This window comes from Palaemon carinicauda, chromosome 13, assembly GCF_036898095.1.
Source record: "Palaemon carinicauda isolate YSFRI2023 chromosome 13, ASM3689809v2, whole genome shotgun sequence".
In the NCBI taxonomy this organism is placed as follows: Eukaryota; Metazoa; Arthropoda; class Malacostraca; order Decapoda; family Palaemonidae; genus Palaemon; species Palaemon carinicauda.
The window spans coordinates 37,036,350-37,045,585 of record NC_090737.1 but is presented as its reverse complement, the minus strand read 5'-3'; the positions used below and the strand labels follow the sequence as shown (position 1 = coordinate 37,045,585).

The window sequence follows — 9,236 nt, the reverse complement described above, 5'->3', positions numbered from 1 at the left end:
GAAGAATAGTGACTAATAAGAATAGAGAGAAATGTAATCAGAAGTAAAGAAAACGAGAGAATTATTACCAATACTAAAGAAAATTAATGAAAAAATAAAGAAATAGATAAATAAAAATGTTTACTACTATTATTATTATTATCATTCTTCCTCTTATTATTAATATTAAGTACGTGTGTGTGATTTTCAACTTCATATAAATGATATAAAGGATAAAACTTTATCGACTTTTTACTAACCTTTCCCATTCATCTCCTTTGCCACTTCACTCCATGCTTTCTCAGTCATGTCCTTTCTGAAATATTCTGCCCAAGAAAAGTCGTAAAGACATGAATACTTATCAATTTTTTCTACTAAAGCAGCTGCTTCACCAGTCATCCTGTCAAGTGGTTGCATGCTTGACGGCTGCTTGACGACTGGAGGCCCCCAGGGGGCAGGGGTGTACCGTGTACGCCATGTGTCATGCGCAGTCGATGCTTCCCCCTCAGACGCGCTGCAGACGCTTTGTGGGTACAGCTCTATTAAAAAGCATTGCTGTCGTCAACAATGCGTCACGTATGCAACAATTATCTCTGCCTTGGCGCTGACGCGTCGCTTCGTGTGATGTTTGGCTAAGGTAGGGTAAGAAGTCTCCCTAGGCCTAAAAATAATTTCCTTTAAATGCAATCTTCCCGCCAACCAGTAGCATAGGCAGTCAGCGCCATCTCTCTGTAACCACAGGAAGTGATTCAGTAAACAAAGAACATGTGTTGTGTTATGGTGTGTTTCCCGGAGGATAACTTTTCCTGTTGTTTGGTTATGTTATTGTAAGTTTTTACAAAAAAATTCTAGTACTTTTAGGCATGTTTTGATTAAATGTATTTACAAAACAAAGCAAAAAGATATAATCTTATTAGATACACATTTTATAATGCAAAGCAATTCATAATCATTATAAATATTTGCTTCCATTTTTTTTTATTGAAGGCAGAGGCATAAACTGTTCATGTTCACAGTTTAGTTTAATAGATAAGTAATAGAAATAATGAACATATCTAAAGTATTGTCTTCAATAAAGGGAAAACAAAGCCATATATACGTTTGTTGTAGCTGTGGGGCAAGCCACCCCTTATTTGTCTAGGACTATTTTCAATGATTTAAAGGAATGACAAGTAGATGTTATTCATCGTAGATTGGTAACATAGTAATTGGTAACCTTATTTACTTTATATATATATATATATATATATATATATATATTATATATATATATATAATATATATATATATATAGTGTATAAATATATGTATATATATACACACACCACACACACACATATATATATATATATATATATATATATATATATATATATATATATATATATATATATATATAAAGTAAATAATGTTACCAAGATCAATTCTTTATGGTTGTGGTGGCCTGATTGATAACGTATCTACCTGGTGTTTGCCAAGCGGGGGTACGGATCCGACTCAAACTCGTTAGTTCCTTTTGTCGCTACAACCTCACCATCCTTGTGAGCTAAGGGTGGGGGTTTTGGGTGAGCCTATAGGTCTATCTGCTGAGTCATCAGCAGCCATTGTCTGGCCATCCGTGGTCCTAGCTTGGGTGGAGAGGGGTCTTGGGCGCTGATCATATGTATATATGGTCAGTCTCTAAGGCATTGTTCTGCTTGATAGGGCAATGTCACTGGACCTTGCCTCTGCCATTCATGTGCGGCATTTAAACCTGAGGGCTTCTTACCCCAACCTTACCAATATGTTTCTATACAGTACATAAAACTGCACTAAAAAAAATCACTGAATCATTTCTACTTCTAATAAAAAAAAAGAGGAAAAGAAAATAAATTCCTCCACTGTTATGCTCTCCTCAGCATAAGAAGACTAAACTGGTTGCAATCCGTTTAAAATGTAAAATAAAAACAAGAAAACAGAAGATGATTCGCGACAAACCTCAGCGGGGAATTCATTTTTCTACGCAATTCCAATATTCCATTCCACTGGAATATTGCCTTCTTTCGTCCAGAGGTGGCACGATGTCCGAGCCGGGCCCTTCTTTTTTTACGATCCTTCCTCCGTCTCTCCCAGATTCCTCTTTCTCTCGCGGGATTTGAGAAGTGAGGGCCTTTGTCATACGAACCTTTTCGAATTCATGCTTCCCGATCAAATGATATCGTCCGTTTAGTATCAACAGATAGATCGAAATAGCGTTGGTGTAAAACCCACAAAAACGAGAACTGAGCCTCTTCTTAAACACAAAAAAAAGTCAACTGATCATCTTTCTAATCACAAAAAAAAAAAAAAAAAAAAAAAAGTGAACTGAGCATGCATTTGATCGCTAAAAACCGTCACTTGAGCATATTTTTAATCGCTTAAAAAGTCAACTGAGCATTTTTTTTTTCATCGTATGAGAGTCAAATGAAAATCTCGGGGAAAAAAGTTCACTGAGCATTTCAATCACCAAAAAAAGTCAAATGAGCATCTTTCCAATTGCTAAAAGTCAACTGAGCATCTTTTGATCGGTATAAAAGTCAAATGAGCATCTTTCTAATCGCTAAAAGTCAACTGAGCATCTTTTTGATCGGTATAAAAGTCAAATGAATATCTTTTTCATTACTGGGGAAATGTTCACTAAACATTTTATTTACTTAAAACAAGTCAATTGAGCATCTTTCTGATCGCTAAAAACGTCAGTTGAGCATATTTTTGATCGGTATAACAGTATAAAAGTCTAATGAACATCATTTTTATTACTGTCAAAAAGTTCACTGAACATTTTAATTAATAAAAAAGTCAACTGGGCATCGTTTTAATCACTAAAAACAGTCAAGTGGACATATTTCAAGTCACTGAAAAGAAGTCAACTGAGAATCTTTTTAATCACAAAGCTATAAAACAAAAGTTTTTTACCTTTTTTTCTGATTATATCGTACACGTACGACTATGGGGCTTGCCAGAACACATCCTCAGAGAGGAATTCTGAATGCAAGGTCGAGAAAAAATACGACAGAAACATATTTCTGATATGCAACAGCAGGAATTCGATTCAACCAATGTTGCCTTTTTTTTTTTTTACAAGAAATTTGATGCTCTCAGGAAGAAGAGAGTTCAGTTTCTCAGTAGTAACTAAACATGAACCTTAAAGCAAGATGCCTTAAAGCCTTTCTATCCTATTTACGTGTGAATATTATGATAATCAGAGACAGAATTAAATGGTTAACTGAAATAAGTATATCAAAACATATTTGATAAATGGAAATATCTCTAAAAATTATATGTTACAGCTGAATTATACAATAGTAATAAATATATTTTTCTATGCGTAGAGGAAAATTTAATCGATGTAAATATGATACGAACATTTAAATACTTTAACATAAGAAGCAAATTAAATGAAAGGGGAAATAATTGTCATTAATTATGAAAGCAGTAAATGAGAATTTCCATTGACACACACACACACACACACACACATATATATATATATATATATATATATATATATATATATATGTATATATATGTATATATATATATATATATATATATATATATATATACAGTATATATGTATTTGTGAATATATATATATATATATATATATATATATATATATATATATATATATATATATATATGCATATATATATATATATATATATATATTCACAAATACATATATACTGTATATATATATATATATATATATATATATACAGTATATATGTATTTGTGAATATATATATATATATATATATATATATATATATATATATACATATATATATATATATATATATATATATATATATATATATATATATATATATATATATATTCACAAATACATATATACTGTATATATATATATATATATATATATATATATATATATATATATACAGTATATATGAATTTGTGAATATATATATATATATATATATATATATATATATATATATATATATATATATATATATATATATTATATATATTTACAAATACACACACATATATATATATACATACATATATGTGTGTATATATGTATATATATAGTGTATAATATACATATATATATATATATATATATATATATATATATATGTATACAAGTTTATTTACATATGTATATATAAATATATATATATATATATATGTGTGTGTGTGTGTGTGTGTATATACATATGTGTGTATATACACGTGCGAGTGTGTGGGGGTGTGTATTTCATTATACATCTCTATTTATAGCCTTCCTGTTTCCCAGCAAGTCTATTGAGATGAGGCTACAAACTCTACGACAGGTTTTTTTTTTTTTTTTTTTTTTTTTTTTTTTTTTTTATCTCAATAGGTGGTTATATCCGGTTATAGATGTATGAACTGGAAGGTGGTAGTCCAAGGCTCATTCGCTGGCCATTCAATTATGGGCTAATAGCTGGACCATGCATTTACGTGTGCCTATTAGATTATTGCAAACACACACACACAAACAAACTTTAAAGTTGTTACTGATCTTAAGGTGTATTATATTCTCCATTCATTATTTCCCATATATTTTATTTATTTCCTTACCTCTCTGGGGTATTTTTTCCTATTGGAGCCTTTGAGCTTATATCATCTTGGGGTTGTTGTTTAGCTAGTAATAATATTACGGTCACTCACACACACACACACACACACACATATATATATATATATATATATATATATATATATATATATATATATACATATATATATATGTGTGTGTGTATATATATATATATATATATATATATATATATATATATATATATATATATATATATATATATATATACATATATATATATATATACGTAGGTGGTTTTGTGTGAGTTATGTGCCTTTATGTATATTAATCTATACAAATATTGAAAACGTTTACAACTATTAACTATTGATTAAAACACAAAATGAAAAAAGAAAAAAAAAACTAAACAGTACAAACTCAGTCAAAATGTATTCAACAACATCAAAATCCTTAAGACTTCAATCTTGCATGATCCCGCCGGCAGATATCAGCCAAATCAATCAATCAAACCTAGATTTCCGGCCACGAATAGACTCGATACTTGTATCAATACGAGAGCGAACAACAGACCATATCAGAGTGGCGTGTTATCATCATTCAGGTGATGTACATTTGATCATTCTTTTTTGATATGTTATTACTCTCGTCGGCGTAAAGCCGATTACGCATTTTCCAGCGTACTTACTTGCTGAAAAAATAATCCTATAAAAAAAAGAACACGAAATAATTTCAAAACATAATAATCACCGCACGGCAGTGACAGAATTATTATTAGTACGGAAGCTTCCTTTTCACAACCACCAGGTGGAAAACAAAGGGGGACTTGTTTTTGTATATTGTCGTAATATTATTAATCATTTGATTTAGAGCAAAAAAAAGTTGAATAAAGACAATAATAAACAAAAAAAGAATCGTGTAACAATCAATCTACATTGAAAAAGATCGTAATATTTTTGCATTTGGATTCTTGAAATGAAATCGAAAAGGGATGTGCTCTGTATATTGTAATAATATTAATATTACACTAATTTTTTTTTCAAAAACCTGAATAAAGGTAATAAGTAGAAATAACAAAGATAAGCAAATCCCTTAACGATCAACCAGCATTGAAAAAAATCGTAGATTTGTAGTTAATTGTTGCCTTATTTCGTTTCCTCACTAAGCTATTTTTCCCTTTTGGAGCCCTTGGGTTTATAGCATCCTGCTTTTCCAACTAGGGTTGTAGCTTAGTTAATAATGATAAAGTAATAATGATAATATATTTGCAGTAGGATTCTTGCTACAGAATCGAAATCAAAACAATTTATGCGCAAATAAGGTCTATACTAAAGGGATGTGTTCTGTACATTGTTGTAATATTGATATTCAATTTATTTAGAGCAAAAACCTGAATAAAGACAATAAGAAGAGATAACAAAGATAGAGAAAATTCGCTTAACAATCAATCTACTGTACATTGAATAATATCGTAATATAATTCTATTTAAAAGTTTAAAGGCCGCTCACGAATGGCAGAGACAAGGGTCAGTGACTGTCCTAATAAACAGGACTGCCCTAGAGACTGACCATATATACATGTGATCATCGCCCAAACGCCCTCTCTACTCAAGCTAGTACAAAGGAGGGGTAAGCAATGACTGCTGTTGACTGCAGATAGACCTATAGGCTCCTCCAAAACCGCCATCCTTACTCACAATGATGGTGAGGTTGCAGCAACCAAAGGAACTAAAGAGTTTGAACGGGACTCTAACCCCAGTCTGAAGTTCACCAGGCAAGGAATTTATAGGCTGTGATGGCCTAATGGAAACGTCCCTTCCTATCGATCGCCTGACAAGGGTTCGAGTCCCGCTTAAAGTAGATAGTTTGTGGTAGTGTCTACAACCTGACCATCCTTGTGAGCGAAGGAGGGGTAGGTGTTGGGGGGAGCCCATAGGTCTATATGCAGTCATCAGCAGCCATTCCCTGACCCTCCCTGGTCCTAGCTTGAATGGAGAGGGGGCTTGGACGCTGATCATATGTGTGTATGGTCAGTCTCTAGTGCATTGTCTCTGTCCCTTGCCTCTGGCATTCATGAGCGACCTTTAAATAGAATCGAGATCAAAACATAGTTTTTGGCAAATAAGCCTCAAAGGTAATCCGTTAAAAACAAAGATTACATAATAGATATTCTGGAAATAAAAACATTCGCGCATTAAGCTAATCTTCAAATAAACCCATCTCCCAATCATTTTCCCTTAGCCATAACAAGGATATAAACCTTTCAGATAAAAAAAAAAAAAAATTACTAAATTTAAATCTATCTCAGATGAAAGACAAAAATATTACTGATTTTATTCAAGGATTCTAAAATGGAAATCAACCAAGCCAGATCACAGGTAATGAAAAATCAGAATATACTGTATTTTTCCATCATACATAGACAGAAAAAATTACCACGAAAAATCAACGCAAATGGAAATATATAAACAAAACCGTTTGGATTTAAATAACACGAATAATATCGTATGGAAGAGAGAGAGAGAGAGAGAGAGAGAGAGAGAGAGAGAGAGAGAGAGAGAGAGAGAGAGAGAGAAGGAAGTAAAATACTCCATCATTAATTTGAGAGACAGGAATAATGACCACGGAAAATAAACACACGAATAAATAAACAAAACTGTTTGGAAAAGAGAGAGAGAGAGAGAGAGAGAGAGAGAGAGAGAGAGAGAGAGAGAGAGAGAGAGAGAGAGAGATAAATACTCCATCATTAAATGGAGACAGGAGGAATAACCAAGGAAAATAATTAAATTTGAATATGCAAACACAATCGTTTGGAAGAGAGAGAGAGAGAGAGAGAGAGAGAGAGAGAGAGAGAGAGAGAGAGAGAGAGAGAGAGGAGAGAGAGAGAGAGAGAGAGAGAGAGAGTAAATACTCCATCATTGATAGAGGGAAAGAAAGAATGACCACAAAAAATGAACATATTTCAATATGTAAATAAAATCGTCTGGAAGAGAGAGAGAGAGAGAGAGAGAGAGAGAGAGAGAGAGAGGAGAGAGAGAGAGAGAGAGAGAGAGAGAGTAAAATACTTCATCATTAATAGAGGAACATACAGAATGACCACGAAAAATAAACAAATTTGAATATGTAAACAAAACTGTCTGGAAGACAGAGAGAGCCTTACCTTATTGCCTTATTCTATGTTTGGGTTCCCCCAGGTCCCTCAGTGTGAGGCACCTCGTATATCCACCAGAGAGTTGCTAATGCATCTTCCGGTGTATTTTGCATCTTCCAGTCTTGGATGGTCTGGGATGCATCTTAGGTATTTATCGAGCTTATTCTTAAACACATCTACGCTCACTCCTGATATGTTTCTTAGATGAGTTGGCAGCGCATTAAATAGTCGCTGCATTATCGATGCTGGTGCGTAGTGGATTAATGTTCTGTGCGCCTTCCTTAGTTTTCCTGGTATAGTTTTGGGCACTATTAATCTACCTAGGCTTGCTCTTTCTGATATTTTTAGCTCCATAATGTTTTCAGTAATTTAATTGCAGTCTTTCTCAGTAGTCAAGATCCTTAACTTTTCTATTCTAGCAGTATAGGACCTTTGTACACTCTATTTGTGCAATATCCTTTTGGTAGTGTGGGTACCATATCACATTGCAGTACTCGAGTGTACTACGTACATAAGTTTTGTAAAGCATAATCATTTGTTCAGCTTTTCTTGTTTTAAAGTGTCTGAATAGCATTCCCCATTTTTGCTTTACATTTAGCCAACAGTGTTGCTATTTGGTCGTTGCATAACATATTCCTATTTAACATTACACCAATGTTTTTAATTGCTTCCTTGTTTGTGATTGTCTTGTTATTAGGTCCCTTGTATTTACATACCATTCCTTCTCTGTTTCCATAGTTCATCGATTCGAATTTACAAGAGTTAAATACCATCCTATTTATTTCCGCCCATTCATACATTTTGTTTAGATCTCTTTGTAATGAGTTCCTATCTTCATCACAAATAATTTCTCTACTTATTCTTGTGTCATCGGCGAAACTTCTCACTACAGAGAGAGAGAGAGAGAGAGAGAGAGAGAGAGAGAGAGAGAGAGAGAGAGAGAGAGAGAGAGAGAGAGAGAGTAAAATACTCCATCATTGATAGAGGGACAGAAAGAATGACCACAAAAAATGAACAAATTTCAATATGTAAATAAAATCGTTTGGAAGAGAGAGAGAGAGAGAGAGAGAGAGAGAGAGAGAGAGAGAGAGAGAGAGAGAGAGAGAGAGAGAGTAAAATACTCCATCATTGATAGAGGGACTGAAAGAATGACCACGAAAAATAAACAAATTTGAATATGTAAACAAAAACGTTTGGAAGAGAGAGAGAGAGAGAGAGAGAGAGAGAGAGAGAGAGAGAGGAGAGAGAGAGAGAGAGAGAGTAAAGTGAAAGACTCCATCAATAAATAGAGAAACAGAAAGAATGACCACGAAAAATAAATAAAAAGTTTTAAATATATAAACAAAACTGTTTGATTTACATACCACGAATAATATCGTTTGGAAGAGAGAGAGAGAGAGAGAGAGAGAGAGAGAGAGAGAGAGAGAGAGAGAGAGAGAGAGAGAGAGAGAGAGAGAATAAATTTAAATACTCCATCATTAGATAGATAGACAGAAAGAATGACCACGAAAAATAAACAAAAACAGGAATATG

The 9,236-nt window shown here is 32.9% G+C and overlaps 1 long non-coding RNA gene across 1 annotated transcript in view; it reads left to right on the top strand.

Annotated features, from left to right (window-relative positions):
* Positions 1-729: 729 nt before the first annotated feature.
* LOC137651933 (uncharacterized) overlaps positions 730-9,236 on the top strand; it is a 74,267-nt gene continuing 65,760 nt past the window's right edge. Inside the window, exon 1 of the long non-coding RNA XR_011046137.1 lies at positions 730-806. This is a non-coding gene — a long non-coding RNA (uncharacterized lncRNA). The remainder of the gene's footprint in view (positions 807-9,236) is intronic.